Here is a 16340-nt window from a genome sequence, read left to right as displayed (position 1 = left end):
ACTCACCTACAAACCCTGGGGCCTCAGCGTCTCACCTCCGCAAAGAGAGGCTCGGCCACCTCTCCCTCCCCAGTCCGGCCCCCCGCGGCGCGGGCTCCGTGCCGGGTGGGCGCTGGCGCCCGCGGGACCCAGGCCGCTGGGCTCGGGCGCCCGTGACCAGGGCTGCGGCGCTTGCCTGCGATCCTGATGGACCGACTGCAGCGGGAGCGCGAGCGGCGGGGGAGGCGGCGCGCCTGCCGCAGTGACAGCTCCACGCCGCCGCGGGCCTGGGAAGCCGGCGAGGCCGTTCCCACCCGCCGGGCAGGGCGTTCCCGCCGGCCGGCTTCCTGCAGTCGGGGGCAGCCGAGTGGGGGAGGCGCGGAGGGGCCGCGGGGCCCGGCAGGCCTGGTTCCTGGCTTTCTCTCCGCGTTTCCTGAGGCGGACCGGCCGGGGGATGGGACCCAGCACAAACGTCCTTCCCGGGAGCGCAGCCAGGAAATCGCGTCCTGGTTCGCTCAGGTTCCTGCTATGTCCCAAGACGATGCCGGTTGTGGTCCATAATCTTCTCGTCCTGACATAATGAGCACGATGCAAGAAGAAACGGCAGACCCCAGACCCCACAGCCCAGCGAGATTCCAATCGCGTGATGGAAGTTGGTTAATTTCATTCTACGGATGAGAAACCGAAGGCTGGAAAAGTGAAGTGACATCATAAAAACATTGCTACTGATAAAAAAAGTGCTCACTACCTACCAGGTGCTATGCTACAAATGCGCTAAAGTAACTGTGTCTCTGAGCGCTCAGAATCTATGAAGATAACTATTGTCCCTATGTTATAAATGAGGAAACTGAGAACCAGAGAGGTCAAGTGGTTTCTGCAATGTCACACAGCTAGGAGTTCAATGCCAGTCTCGTGTTTCTGGAGCTCAAGCCATTCCACTGTCCTGCTTCCCAGATGTCCTATTTCAACTCATTACAGTGAGTAACCTGAGAGTCAGAACCCCGTCTCCTTTGTTTCTGGGTCCCCCAAATGCCACTTGGAACTTGACACAAAATAAGTGCTCGGAGGTGACTCTGGAGCCTAGTGCGTTGCATACATGCTCAGTCGTGTCCGACTCTTTGCAACCCCATGGACTATATAGCCCACCAGACTCTTCTGTCCATGGGATTTTTCCAGGCAAGAATACTGGAATGGGTTGCCATCTTCCCTACCTAGGGATCAAACCTGCATCTCTTGCCTCTCCTTTACCACTGCACCACCCAGGAAGCCCCCTGGAGCCTAGTAGAGCAGCTCAAAGTTAGCAGGGCTAGTAGGAGGCGTCTTATCTGACTCCTTCTAGACCCTTCATCATAGGGAAAATTCAGCCTCTGCTTCAATAGTTCCTACCATGACGAACTTTCTCTCTCCCACCATAATCCTTTCCTCTGTTGAACAAATACGTTTGGTCTAAAATGTGAATACTTCATTTTGCTCATGGTTCCTTGTAAACAGAGGAAGACCATGGCCCTTCTCATGACCATAGTATACACCGCGTGGTATTCTTAGCCATTTTATAAAGGTTCAATAATTTTAAGTCTTTGTGAACTGAAACAACACCAGCTATTCACCAAAGATGTTCCTCTTCCATGTGTAGAGTTGCTTCAGAGAAAAGCAGCCCAGACTACATTTTCCAGCACCCCTTGCAACTAAGTATGTGACAATGGGCTATGGGCAGGACGATGTGTGCCGTGTCCAGGCCAAATCCAAGTTAAAAACTACGTATGCTTTCTCAAAGCTCTGTCTTTTCTCTCTGTCTGCCAACTGCATGGGCTTCCCAGGTGGCGCTACTGGTAAAGAAACTGCCTGCCAATGCAGGAGACACAGGTTCTATCCCTGAGTCAGGAAGATCCCCTGGAGGAGGGTGTGGCAGCCCATTCCAGTATTCTTGCCTGGAGAATCCTGTGGACAGAGGAGCCTGGCGGGCTACAATCCATAGGGTCTCAAAGAGTTGGACACGACTGACTTAGCACACACGCACGCCAACTGCATGCCAACACAGGTGAACTTGGGAAATCATGTGTTGAACACAGGAGAACCTTGGTCAGCCCAGGTTTCACTCAAGTCGCTTGACTGAATGGTACCACGTTGAACCAACTTCTACTTAGTGTTCAGACACTGATCTCTCAGGATTTCTCTATTTCAGCAGTTAGCATCTCTTTAACAAACACTGGGACCAACTTGGGTTCATTGTTATGACCTCCATTTCACAAAGCAAGGTGTTGGTCATAGAAAAGCTGCTTAAAGACGTCCATTTGGTACTGACTGTGTCCAGCTGGATCAGTTGGGCAAGAAATAGTCTCTGTTCATCTCACTGATTCACTTCATCCTTTCTATTCCCACAAGGGTTTTGAGATGGTTTCCATTGTAGCCACAAGCCTATTTGATGGTTAATTAAAGAGCAAGAATCAAGGAGTAATGAAAGCCTGGACCAAAGGCCAGTGGAGAAGGAGGCAAGAAAAATGAAACATTGACTAATTATAGCAGAAATGCTAGGTCAAGTTTTCTAAGAATAGCAACTGTGACAGAGCAAAAAAGAAGCCACAGCTCTGAGTTTCCTGGCAGTCAAAGCAAAGAGGGAAAGAGGATGCTACAAATTATATAGGAAGCAGTAAATGTTTGATTAGCCACACAAACCCCAGAAGCAGATTGTGTTGCTTTGAAGCCCAGCTCTACCACTTACTTAGGCAGTTACTGAACTTCTGTGTGCTTCTTTTTTTTTTTTTTTAATTTTAAAAATGGGGAAGATATAAAATAAAACCCAACTCTTATAATACAGGAGCCAAGGCTTATTCAGATCTCATAACAGGCCTATCACATGTGGTGAATTCTGTATAAGAATTAGCTATTGCTACAGTCTGATTGGAAGAATCAGATCAGTGATTTGCAAAAGACAATTTTTTTCCCTTTACTAAACTCTCAGAGGAATGTATTCTATGCTATGCTATGCTATGCTAAGTCACTTCAGTCGTGTCCGACTCTGTGCGACCCCATAGACGGCAGCCCACCAGGCTCCGCCGTCCCTGGGATTCTCCAGGCAAGAATACTGGAGTGGGACTAATACAATGAACTATGCCTTAATCAGATTTATAACAACTGCTGGGCCCTGTATCACACGGTCATTTCTCTTATTGGCTTTTGGTCCAGACAAGCCTTAGCATTCTATTCATTAGATAATCTGGGGGGGCAGATTGTTGGGGTGCCCTAGGTGCCTTATGGATAACCCGCCCCCAAGGCAGGTTAAGTGTTGTGGTGACGAGCAAAGGGGCTGGTATCAGACAGACTCAGGTATGTTTGTTAACCTTTTCAAGCCTCAGTTTCTTATCTATAGAGCAGAGACAACAAGAAATAGTATCTACCCAAGAGAGTAGAGAAGGTAATGGCACTCCACTCCAGTACTCTTGCCTGGAAAATCCATGGACGGAGGAGGCTGGTGGGCTGCAGTCCATGGGGTCGCTGAGGGTCAGACACGACTGAGCGACTTGACTTTCACTTTTCACTTTCATGCATTGGAAGAGGAAATGGCAACCCACTCCAGTGCTCTTGTCTGGAGAATCCCAGGGACGGAGGAGCCTGGTGGGCTGCCGTCTATGGGGTTGCACAGAGTCGGACACGACTGAAGCGACTTAGCAGCAGCAAGAGAGTTGCTACAAAGACTACGGGAAAGGATAGATACAAAACCATTGCCACAATGACTGGGACTATGGGCAGACTGTGCTGCACTGACTCGCACAAAATAGGGAAGAAACTGCCAAATTTAAAATAGGGAACCTCACCTGAGACCCCTGGAGTAAGGAGAATCTTTGTTTTTTTAAGGTTTATTTATTTATTTATTTATTGGCTATGGGAGGTCTTTGTTGCTGCACTCAGACTGCGGGGAGCAGGGGCTACTCTTTGTTGCTATGCGCAGGCTCCTCCTTGCGATGGCTCTTGTAGTGGAGCACGGGCTGTAGGCACACAGGCTTCAGTAGCTGCGGTGTGTGGGCTCAGTAGTTTTGGCTCTCGGGCTCCACAGCGCTGGCTCAAAAGTTGTGACACACGGCTTAGTTGCTCCGCAGCATGTGGGATTTTCCCAGACCAGGGGTCAACCAGGTGTCCCTTGCATTTCAAGGCTCTTCTTAAACACTGGACCACGAGGGAAACTTTTTTTTTTTAATTCAAAAAATGGGGATGATATAAAATAAAATCATGCTCTTATGATAAATGAGCCAAGGCATATTCAGATCTCATAACAGGCCTATCACATGTGGTGAATTCTGTATAAGAATTAGCTATTGCTACAGTCTGATTGGAAGAATCAGGTCAGTGATTTGCAAAAGACAATTTGCAATTGCAGGTGTCCCTTGCATTTCAAGGCACTTCTTAAACACTGGACCACGAGGGAAGCCTGAGAATCATTTTTAATGCTTCAAAAAGCAGAACAGGTAAGACTCTGAGTTTTCACTACAGGGGGCTCAAGTTCTATCCCTGGTCGGGGAACTAAGATCCCACATGTCATGCGACGAAAATAAATAAATAAATAAATATAAAAATTTAAAAAATTGAAACAGAATTGGTACATTTCCCCCAGGATGTGTCCCTGGGGCTAACCAAAGCATTACTTTTTCGCTTGTGGCTGGAATTCCCTTGGCCTAATTTGGTGTGTTGTGCAGCACAAGCTGGTCTGGTTTTGGAGCCACCTCTGCCCGGCGAGGCACTGCAGAGCCAGAATGACCACCGTGTGCTCCGTTGCTCAGTTGTGTCCAACTCTTTGTGACCCCATGGACTGTAGCCCACCCCCATGGGGTCAGACAGGTGACCCCATGGACTGTAGCCCACCAGGCTCCTCTGTCTATGGGATTCTTCAGACAAGAATCTTAAAGTGGGTTGCCATGCCCTCCTCCAGGGGATCTTCCCAACCCAGGGATCAAACTCACGTCTCCTGGATTGCAGGCGGATTCTTTACCACTGGGCCACCTGGAAAGCCCAGAATGACTACTATGCTACAGCAAAAGACTGTCTTTGAGGGGAAATGAGAACTGACCCCTCATAGCACGTGTTAGGTGCTTCACATATTATCTTGCCTAACCGCCACAACAGCTTCAAAGGGTAAACCATGTCGACAATCACATTTTATGGATGAGTACACTGAAGGACTTCCCTGGGGGTTCAGACTATAACGCGTCTGCCTACGAAGCAGGAGACCCGTGTTTAATCCTTGGGTTGGGAAGATCTCCTGGAGAAGGAAATGGCAACCCACTCCAGTATTCTTGCCAGGAAAATCCCATGGACCCTCCCCTCCACCCTGGGCCAGGATCTCCTCTCTCCCATGAACCTAAGCTGTTTGTTTTTCTCAAGGATCTTCTAGGAAACATATGCTGTAGGAACCAACTTATTCCTCCTGTCGGGGCAGTCCCTTCCCCTGTGAGAACCATCTCCTGGGTAAGACACGCAGTGTCATTGGAGTGACTCAAGCTGGTTGTAAGTTCTGAGTGGGTGGAAAGCCAGCCACCGACATCATCAGCACGTCCAGTCTCATCTCTCAGCCTCCTGGTTGGTCTCCTTTTCAGTCTCAAGGCTCCCCCACCTCCCTTCCTCCTCTCACAGCTCTGGTGATGGTTTTCAACACTGATCTAACCAAGTCATTCCCCTGCTAAATAACCTTCAGTAGCTCCCTGTTGCTCCCAGGATAAAGTTTGAAGTCAATTGTTTGGCCCTCAAGGTCCAGCCTACCTCTCCAACCCTCCCTTTGCTCTCAGGCATGCTTGGCCCCCATGGACCCAAATATCCATGGTTTCCAGCCCCGGGGCCTCTGCACCTGCGGTTCTGTGTGACGCGAGGTGAGCGAGCTGCCAGCCTGAGCTGGGCATCTGTCGGATTCTGTCCGTCTCACCTTCGGCCTGCCCTCGGACGTCTTTGCCAAGAGGAATTGCTAACCATCGACCTGGAAAAGGGACCAGTCGGGAAGACAGCACCGGCCACTCAGGCGCTGTGGAGACCCCTGGAAAACGAGGACATTATCCTGCATCCATTCTCTGTGTCTGAGGCTAATTGTCTGGGAGGTGACATGATAAAGCGGCGAAGGGACGCTCGATTTCCTTCCAAGTCTCCATGATGCCTGTGCCCAAGCCTTTAACAACTCCCTTATGTGGTCTCCTTGGTGAAGGCAGAATTCACCCCCCTGTGTATGTCCATAATGTACACAGTTGCCTGATGCTGTCCCAGAGCACGCAGTCTTCCCACCTCATTATTCCCTCCTGCCAAAGAGAATTGCTCTGAATGAGGAAGGCACCCGCCCGCCCTCGATTTCTGTGCGTTTCTCTGGTGCCCTTCCGCCCCCTGGTGGTCATACCTGGAATAGAGGGATTTCTGCTCTGAGGATGGAAGGGCGTTAAACAAATTCTCCAGGGTAAAAGCATTTTCATCTCAGTCTACATTCCCCTCCAAGAACCCGGGGCTCACCTGGACCTGAAATTCGGAGAAATGCAAACGTTGATTCCATCTCACTGTGGAATCTTGGGCCTGTCACTTCCACTCTCTGGGTTCAGGATCCTCATTTATAAAAATGGGCCTAAAGAGATTGAGCCCTACCAGCCCTGATATTCTAGGATTATGTCTGAAGTTCACTAAGTGACCTGTGACTCTGCCTCCTTCTTTAGCTCAGTGGGAAGAACGTAAATTCCAGGAAGTCAGGGAAGTTGCTCGCTTGCTCCCTCTCTTTCACAAGCGCACCGGTCAGTGCTTCATACATAGATGCGTTCCTGGGTTTGCGGCTGCATTCATAGAAAGACTGCATATGCCACGTGGGGCTTCCCTGGTGGCTCAGTGGTAAAGAGCCCACCTACCAATGCAGGAGCCACAGGAGACGCAGGTTTGATGCCTGGGTCGGGACGATCCCCTGGAGAAGGAAATGGTGACCCACTGAGTTCATGGGGTGATGAAAGAGTGGGACTTGAAAGAGACAGATAGGACTCAGCCACTAAACAACAACAGCGATATGCAGTGAAGGAGGTGAAAGTCATTCTGCCCATGTCTGAGGTCCCATTTGGGATCAGAGCTTGGAAAATGACGTGGAGAAAGTGTAACTCATTCATGGGAGGATGAACAAAATAATAGCTGTAAGAGGGATCCCCCAAAGCCACATTATATGGGGGAACAGTTGAAGGGACCAGAATATTGACTCTGGTCTAAAAAAGACTCAAGGGGCACACGTGTTTTCCTTCAACTATCTGGAGAGGGCATCCGGGGAAAAGAACTGGGAGAACTAGGAACAAGGGCTGCTGCTTCAAGGGGACAGATATTTCTCCCCGTTAACCAAAAGAAGTTTTCAGTCTGAGCTAGAAACAAAGAACAGACCTGAATTTGAATCCCAGTCTGTCCCTAACTAGCTATTTTTAAAGAAGAGAGTATAGATGCTCTACAAGGTTGTGGCAGCCTCTGCTGTACGACAAGGTGAATTAGTTACATACACACATATATCCCCTCACTGTTGGATCTCCCTCCCACCCCACCCCCACCCCATCCATCTAGATCACCGCAGAGCGCCGGGATGAGCTCTCTGTGTTATGCAGTAGGTTCCCACTAGCTGTCTGTTTGTGACCTTGGACAAGTTTCTTCATCATGTTAAGCCTTGGTTCTCTCATCTGTAAAATGGGTATAACGTGGAGTACACAGGACTGTTGCAAGGAAAGAATGATACAAAATATTTTTTAAATGCCTAGTGCAAGGCCAAGTACCCAGTTGGTGCTGGGTGAGTATAGCTGTGGTTAAAAACAGAGAGGGAGTGAGCACCCTGTCACTGGACGTGTGAGCAGAGGCTCAAGGATGACTTGGTAGGAATGGGAAGGAGTCCAGCAGCTAGCAGCACTGTGGCTCGGGGAGGCAGTGTAGGCTGGTAGTTAGCGGTACGGGTTCTTGGTCACACCGACTAGATGTTTATCCTGGCTTGGCCATTTAATTGCTGTGTAAATCACTTCACCATTCTGAGTCTCAGTCTCCCCAGCTGCAGAATGGGGATAAGTAGTTCCTGCCTCACCAAGTTGTTGGGGGATGAAGAAGGTCAAGCAATCAAAACGTGCACTGCTGCTTTGATGTTAGTGCTCTGATTGGGGTAGTCCTGGATGACCTTGAAGGTCCCTGCCCGTCTGATACTCTCCAGGTCTCTGCCCTTGCCCCTGGCAGCAGAATGCAGGGGACCCTGGGGAAGGAGGTAAATGCACTGTCCTAAGACTCCAGAGGCATTACTTTGTCAACAAAGGTCCTTCTAGTCAAGGCTATGGTTTTTCCAGTAGTCATGTATGGATGCGAGAGTCGGACTATAAACAAAGCTGAGCTCTGAAGAATTGATGCTTTTGAACTATGGTTGCAGAATACGCTTGAGAGCCCCTCGGACTGCAAGGAAATTCAACCAGTCCATCCTAAAGGAGATAAGTCCTGGGTGTTCACTGGAAGGATTGATGTTGAAGCTAAAACTCCAATACTTTGGCCACCTCATGTGAAGAGCTGACTCATTTGAAAAGACCCTGATGCTGGGAAAGATTGAGGGCAGGAGGAGAAGGGGACGACAGAGGATGAAATGGTTGGATGGCATCACCGACTCAATGGACATGGGTTTGGGTAGACTCCGGGAGTTGGTGATGGACAGGGAGGCCTGGCGTGCTGCAGTTCATGGGGTTGCAGAGAGTTGGACACGACTGAGTGACTGAACTGAACTGAAGACTCCTAGAGGAGTGCTTGCATCTGCTCCTTGCCAGGGGCATGTAAACAGGGCACTGTCCCTTCCCCTCCTCCACAAGCCAGCTCTTCCTGTGTTTGAGTTTGGCATCTGAGGAAGCTGAGGGGGCAGACACAGGATGGGCTATGGGACAGTACAGCGGTGAACAGGCTGTCTGGCTTTCTAATCTGCTCATGCACTTTGGTCCCCAGATAAACCATGAGCCCTGTGAGCGATCCAACGGCTGTCCAGGGTACAAAAATTAACCAATAGCTGGGGGGAGGATTGGAGGTTGCCAAATGGTGGCCCAGGGGCCAGATCGGGCTCTCAGGTTTGATTTGTGGTCTGGATAGTTGCACAGTGGTTTGTTTTTAAACCAGTTGTCAACATTTAAAAATAAGGGAATTGCATAGAAAATCCCAATTCCTTACTCTCTTCAAAGTCAATAGAGCTGGTATATTTCTGCCTGGGAGAGTTCTTAGGAGATGAGTAGAGGCTGCCACCTTTAGTCAGGGCGTATGAGCTCCAGTCACCAGAATCCCCATATCTCCTAGTTGTATCACGCCGGTCAGCTTCACTCACTTATGACTGCGCAAATTACTTAACCATTCTGAGCCTTAGTCCCTTGAGTTTATGATTCTTGAGATTCTTTGTGACCCTGGGAGCAGAATGCAGGGGACGCTGGGGAAGAGCATTGGCTTTGTAATATCTCAGGACAACGGGATAAATCCCAGCCTGGTATGTGACTCACGAGTGCTCTGAACTCCATTTTCTCATCTGTAAGAAGGGGGATAAAGACACAGACTCCTCCCAGAGCTGAGGTGAAGATTAAATACGAAAATGTATGTAAAGCATCTGGAACATAGCAGGTGCTCAACAAAAATTCCTCATGAGTAAACCATGGCCCAGCCTCATTCAGTGTTCTCCCTGCTGCTGTTTTGTTTTACATGTTTATTTATTTGGCTGTGCGGGGTCTTAGTTGCAAAGTGCAGAATCTTTTAAGTTGTGGCATGTGTAATCTTTAGTTACGGCATACAAACTCTTTATTGAGGAATATGGGTTAGTTTCCTGATGAAGGATGGAACCCGGTCCGCCTGCATTGGGAGAGTTTTAGCCACTGGGCCGCCAGGGAAGTCCCAATAGTCTGCCTGGTTTTGAATGCCACAGTCCTGGACACCATGTCAGGTCTCAACCACCCTATGAGGCCAGCGTTATTGTTATCTGTGTTATACAGAAGAGCAAATTGAGGTACAGATCAGATCAGATCAGTCGCTCAGTCATGTCCGACTCTTTGCGACCCCATGAATCGCAGCACGACAGGCCTCCCTGTCCATCACCAACTCCCGGAGTTCACTGAGACTCACGTCCTTCGAGTCAGTGATGCCATCCAGCCATCTATCCTCTGTCGTCCCCTTCTCCTCCTGACCCCAATCCCTCCCAGCATCAGGGTCTTTTCCAATGAATCAACTCTTCGCATGAGGTGGCCAAAGTACTGGAGTTTCAGCTTTAGCATCATTCCTTCCAAAGAAATCCCAGGGCTGATCTCCTTCAGAATGGACTGGTTGGATCTCCTTGCAGTCCAAGGGACTCTCAAGAGTCTTCTCCAACACCACAGTTCAAAAGCATCAATTCTTCGGTGCTCAGCCTTCTTCACAGTCCAACTCTCACATCCATACATGACCACAGGAAAAACCATAGCCTTGACTAGATGAACCTTTGTCGGCAAAGTAATGTCTCTGCTTTTGAATATGCTATAGATATTAAAGAAGTACATGGAAGAGCTGGCTTATGTAGCCCCATCTGTGTGATTCTCAAGCCTGTGCTTCCCCTCACAACCACATGCCATTTTGGCCCTGGACACATGCACTGGGGTTGAGTGTGAACTCTAAGTTATAACTATAGAGCTAGAATTCAGGCTCCACCACTAACTAGCTTCCCAGGTGATGCTGTTGGTAAAGAATCTGCCTGCCAGTGCAGGAGATACAAGAGATGTGGGTTCGATCCCTGGGTTGGGAAGATCCCCTAGAGTAGGAAACGGCAACTCACTCCAGTATTCTTGCCTGGAAAATTCCATGGACAGAGGAGCCTGGTGGGCTATAGCCCACGGGGTCACAAAGAGTCGGACACGCCTGAGCACACATGCACTTCAGTTGGCACTAACGAGCAGTGTGACACTGGGCAAATTATCTAACCTCTCGGGACTTCTGGTGTTTCATCCAGAGGATAATAAAAGGACCATCTGCATGCGGGTTAAATGAGTTAAAGCTCATAAAACACTTAGGGCTGTACCTGGGTACACAGTAAGAGCTCAATAAATGCTAGCTATTGTTATCATCAGCTGAGCACTGGCTGTGTGCCAGGTACTGAAAGTGCAAAGATCAGTTAGAGGCCCTGTGGGGCTCAAGGTCTGGTGAGAGAACAGAGGTCAGAGTGACTGCTGTCAGGGAGCCTGGCTGTGGAAGCAAGGCAGGTGGTGGTTAACTCTACATGTCAGCTTGTCAGGACCACAGTGCCCAGGTATTCAGTCAAATATTGCTCTGGATGTTTCTGTGAGGCTCTTTTTAGATGAGATGGACGTCTAAGCCAGTGGACTTTGAGTAAAGCAGATTGCCCTCCATAATGTGGGTGGGCCTTATCCAATCAGTTGAAAGCCCAAATAAAACAAAAGCAAGAGCGACTTCCCAAGAAGATGGCCTTTGGACTTCATCAGCAACGTTGGCTCTTCTACAGCAGACAGCCTTTAAACTCAAGGTGGAACTTTCTAAAGAAAAAGTGTTTATTTATTTACTTAGTTGGCTGCACTGGTTTAGTTGTGGCCCACAGGAAATTCTATTTTCATTGCAGCACATGAGATCTTTCAGCTGAAGCATGTGGGATCTGGTTCCCTGACCAGGGACTGAACCTGGGCCCCCTGCATTGGGAGCACAGAGTCTTAGCCACTGGACCATCTGGGAAGTCCCCAAGGTGGAACTCTTTTGTCTGAATCTCCAGGCTGTTGGCCTCTGCATCAGATTTTGGATTCATCAAGCCTCCACAATTACATAAGTCGATTCCTTGAAATAAATCTCCTCTTATATAAATGCATGCTCTATTTGTTCCATTTCTCTGGAGAATTCTGAAAGAGGAGGGGTCGTATCAATACCTTTGCCAGAAGAGTTATCCTTCTTATGTTTAGCTATCCTAGCCTGAAGAAGGTCGTCCAAGGGCCTTGACCCTGTCCCCAGTAGATATAACGGTTTGTTAATATTTGGGATGCATTTACTACAAGGATCACACAAAGCTGGGAGAGAGAGCAAATAGAGGCTGAAATAATCAGGATTCAAAACCCACTTAATCTTCAGAACAGTGTGTAGGAATCTACAAGAAGAAATGTAACACGGATCAGTGAAAAGTCCTCCCCTTGGGCTCTATTATGCAGAGATAGAGTCAGGGGTCGGGGTGGGAGGGTGCAGGCAGGTGAAAAACTCTAGGTGTGTGTGACGCTTGGCACTTTCAGGAACTTCCCTGGTGAGCCAGTGGTTCAGAATCCACCTTGCAATGTAGGGCACACAGATTAAATTCCTGGTCCAGGAACTAAGATTCCGTGTGCCACAGGGCAACCGAGCCTGGGCACCACGGCTGCTGAGACCGCACTATGGAGCCCACGTGCACAGCTAGAGAGAGCCCTTGTGCATGCCACAACTAAGACTCGGCACAGTCAGATACATAAATATCAAAAAAAAAAAGACTTGGGACTTTTAGTTTGACTAGCAGTCAAACTTCAGTTCCTTCCTGGGTGAAGTCATGATGAGATATGAGGCTGATCGGCCTGAGGAGACACATCTCTGGCCTCCAGGTTTCAGAAAGTCAAGATAGGGACAGAAGGGCTTCCCTGGTGGCTCAGTGGGAAAGAATCTGACTGCCAATGCAAGGGACATGGGTTCGATCCCTGGTCCAGGAAGATCCCACATGCTGTGGAGCAACCAAGCCCATGTCCAACAACTGTTGAGCTCTTGCTCTAGAGCCTGGGAGCCAAAACTACTGAACCCATGTGCCATAACTACTGAAGCCCGAACACCTTAGAGCTTGAAACAAGAGACAATACTTCAATGAGATACCCATGGGCCTCAACTAGAAAGTAGCCCCCATCACCAAAACTAGAAGAAACTGCTTGAGCAGCAACGAAAACCCAGCACAACCAAAAATATATAAATTAAAAAAAAATTTTTTTTAAGGCACAGGCAAATGGAAGTTACCAGAAATCATATTTGGGCCAGAGGGAAGAACAGTCAGTGCTGACCAAGATGGCCTGGGTGTCTCATGGGCACTGATCTCCCTGTCACCAAGAATGTTCTAGGAGGTATCCCTTCTTGGAGATGTAACCAAGACAGTGTTGTGAAGAGAAAGAAAAGAGTATGCACTTTGGATGGGACAGACATAGATTCAAACCAGTTAATGTGAATGTGACCTCAGATGAGTCATCCTCTCTGAGCCCGTGGACCTCAGAGAGTACTCGTGATGCACTGGAAATCCCTGGGTCGCCTCTCAAAGCAGCCAGTGAACATTAGCTGTTTACCCCCACAGACTGGCTCACACTGACAAACATCCTCTGGCTATCCCCAGATCCTTGCTCAAGACATCAACCCTGTGCCAACCTGAGAGTGCCTCATGCTGCCCAACCTTGCTGCCATCCAACCTCTGGGAGGACCAGATAGCAAGAAAGAGGTATGTCCTCCTGGTGTCTGTCTGGATGCGATCAGAAGCAAGTCACAGAAAAATCCAGCGAACAGTGTTACTGTTACAGGATGGTTACTACTCACTTAACAAGTAATCTGAGACAGGTGGTCCCAGGGATGCTTTGGTACCTCAGTGATTCAGTCAAGGATGTTGCTCTTTCTCCTGTGCCATCTTCAGGGCATCCGCAGTGTTTTCCTGCAGGATCACAGGATGACTGCCTAAGCTTCCCATCCTCACCAGACAGCATTCAAGCAGGAAGAACCTTTTTCCCTTGCATGTCTCTCTTTTCCTGTAAGGAGGATCTTTCCCAAAGCCACTAACAACTTCCCCTTAAGTCTATTTATTTATTAATTTTAAAAATTGAGGTAGAGTTGATTTACAGCATTGTGTTAGTTTCTCCTTACACCTTGCATAATCAGTTTGTCCCAGTTTGCCAGGTACTTTTCCATTTTTTACCTAAATTCACAGATCCTGGGAACCCCCTCCTCCCTGGCAGATCTGACCAGTTGGGTGTCCCTGCTTATATCCCATTGGCCAGAACTGGGTCAATGTCCATCCCTTGACCAATCACTAGTAGAGACAATGGACGTATTCCAACTGGTTTAAACCAATCAGGATTTACTTCCTGGGGGCAATGGCATGTTGCCAGTTGACCTGCTGTGAGGTTCTATGAGCAAGGAAATAGGATTGGCTGCTAGATGGGCATCTGCAGTGTCTGCCACACTTGTGTGCATCAGAAACCAGCAAATTCCTGTCCTAGACTAGGCTCTGCTCTCCCCGGCATCATCGCCGCCATGCTGTGTGTGTGTGTTTGTGACTAAGTGTGAAAGAATTAGGAGCATGACAAGGATGTTGGGGGAGGGGAGACAAGAAAGGCTCCCAAATACAGGCTTCCTCTGCAGTCATGGAAAACAAGTTTATTTTTAATCTGACCTAATTAGTGTGCAATTCTCCAGGCATGATTTCTAAATGGGCAACTTTCAGGTAATACTAACAAACCCAGAAAACAGTTGATTTTTCTCCTAAGCTGGACTTTCCTTTGACTGTCCCTGGGTAGAGACTGGAGGAGGGGACATCTGAGCAGGACAGAGGGGCTGGGCTGAGTGCAGGCTAAGGGGTCAGCCCCCGCTCCAGCTCCAGTGGGATACTTGGGTCACCTAGCCTCCTCCCTCGCCTCTTACCTTAGCTACACTCAGGACAGAACCACCCTGAGTCTGACTGATGTTTACCTGACACCAAAGCTCATGATTTGTGAGGTTCCGGCCACAGGAACCAGTCACCATCTCTTAAAACTTTAAAGACAAAGACTTTGAGAATAAGTCATTTGTAAACCTGGAAACGACATTTCATTCATTCAAACAAACAAATGTTTATTGAATACCTACTACGTCCAGGCACTGCAGTGTGTTGGAGATCAAATTATGATACATAAAGACAGACCCTCACCCTTATGAAGCTGACATTCTAGAGATGGCAGACAGACAATAGGCAAGAACTAATATGTATCATCATCAGTAATAAATAAAATAGAGAAAACCAGAGAAGGGGGTAGAGATGGTTAGGTAGATGAAGGAAAGGGGTGCCTGCTTTTCTGGATCAGAGGTCTTCTTACCTATTTTAGTAAATAACATTTTATTGGAATACAACCAAGCTTATCAATTTATGTATTGTTTATGACTGTTTTCATGCTACGGTGGCAGAGTGGAATAATTACAACAGAGGTTATATGACCTGTGAAGCTGAAAATATTTACTATCGGCTCTTAAAGTTAGCCATCACAAGGAGATAGCATTTCACACCCACTAGAATGGCTATCATAAAAGACACTCGGTGACAAGTACAGATGAGGATGTGAACAAACTGGAACTCTCACACACTGCTGAAGAGAATGTAAAGTGGTGCAGCCACTGTGAAAACAGTCTGGCAGTCCCTCAAAGGGGAGACACAGAGGAACCATATGACCCAGTAGCTCGACTCCTCGCTATATGCCTAAGAGAAATGAAAGTACATGTCCACACAGAAACTTGTACCATAAATTTCAGAGCAGCGTTATTCATAGTAGACAATGATGAATAAGTGAATAAATAAAAAGTAGTTTAGCTATACAATGTGATATTATCTAACGATAAAGAGAAATGTAATAGTGATATATGCTATAACACGGGCAAATGTGAAAAGATTATGCTAAGTAAAAGCAGCCAGTCACAAAGTGACATAGTGTATGATTCCATTTATGAAATATCCAGAAGAGTCCATCTATAGCAAAAACAAACTACGGATTGCTTAGGACTAGAGAGACTGGGCAGTAATGACTAAAGGGTGAAGGGCTTCTTTTTGGGGTGATGAAAACTGAATGTGTCATAGTTCCATAACTCTGTGAAAATACTATAAGGCCTGGAATTGTACACTTTAAATGAATGAGTTATGTGGTATATGAATTATATCTCAATAAAGCTGTTTTTAAAAGGTTTACCAGAATTCCCTGGTGGTCCGGTGGTTAAGAATGGACTTCCACTACAGGGGGAACAGGTTGGATTTCTGGTCAGAGAACTAAGATCCCGTATGGTGCAGCCTAATGCCAAAGCCTTTGACTGTGTGGATCACAATAAACTGTGGAAAATTCTGAAAGAGATGGGAATACCAGACCACCTGACCTGCCTCCTGAGAAATCTGTATGCAGGTCAGGAAGCAACAGTTAGAACTGGACATGGAACAACAGACTGGTTCCAAATAGGGAAAGGAGTACGTCAAGGCTGTATATTGTCACCCTGCTTATTTAACTTATATGCAGAGTACATCATGAGAAACGCTGGGCTGGAAGAAACACAAGCTGGAATCAAGATTGCCGGGAGAAATATCAATATCAGATATCAGATGACACCACACTTATGGCAGAAAGTGAAGAAGAACTAAAAAG

At 47.8% G+C, this 16340-nt stretch overlaps 1 long non-coding RNA gene across 1 annotated transcript; it reads left to right on the top strand.

Moving 5' to 3' along the window:
* The first annotated feature begins 366 nt into the window (after nucleotides 1–366).
* Nucleotides 367–5436, top strand: LOC129647940 (uncharacterized). Its single transcript, XR_008712586.1, has 3 exons — nucleotides 367–956; nucleotides 4352–4439; nucleotides 5353–5436. It is a non-coding gene; the product is annotated as an uncharacterized LOC129647940 (long non-coding RNA).
* The last annotated feature ends 10904 nt before the right edge of the window (nucleotides 5437–16340 follow it).

This window comes from Bubalus kerabau, chromosome 3 (assembly GCF_029407905.1).
Source record: "Bubalus kerabau isolate K-KA32 ecotype Philippines breed swamp buffalo chromosome 3, PCC_UOA_SB_1v2, whole genome shotgun sequence".
NCBI classification, from domain to species: domain Eukaryota; kingdom Metazoa; phylum Chordata; class Mammalia; order Artiodactyla; family Bovidae; genus Bubalus; species Bubalus kerabau.
Note: the sequence above shows the minus strand (reverse complement) of the source record. Positions and strands in the feature narration are given on the sequence as shown.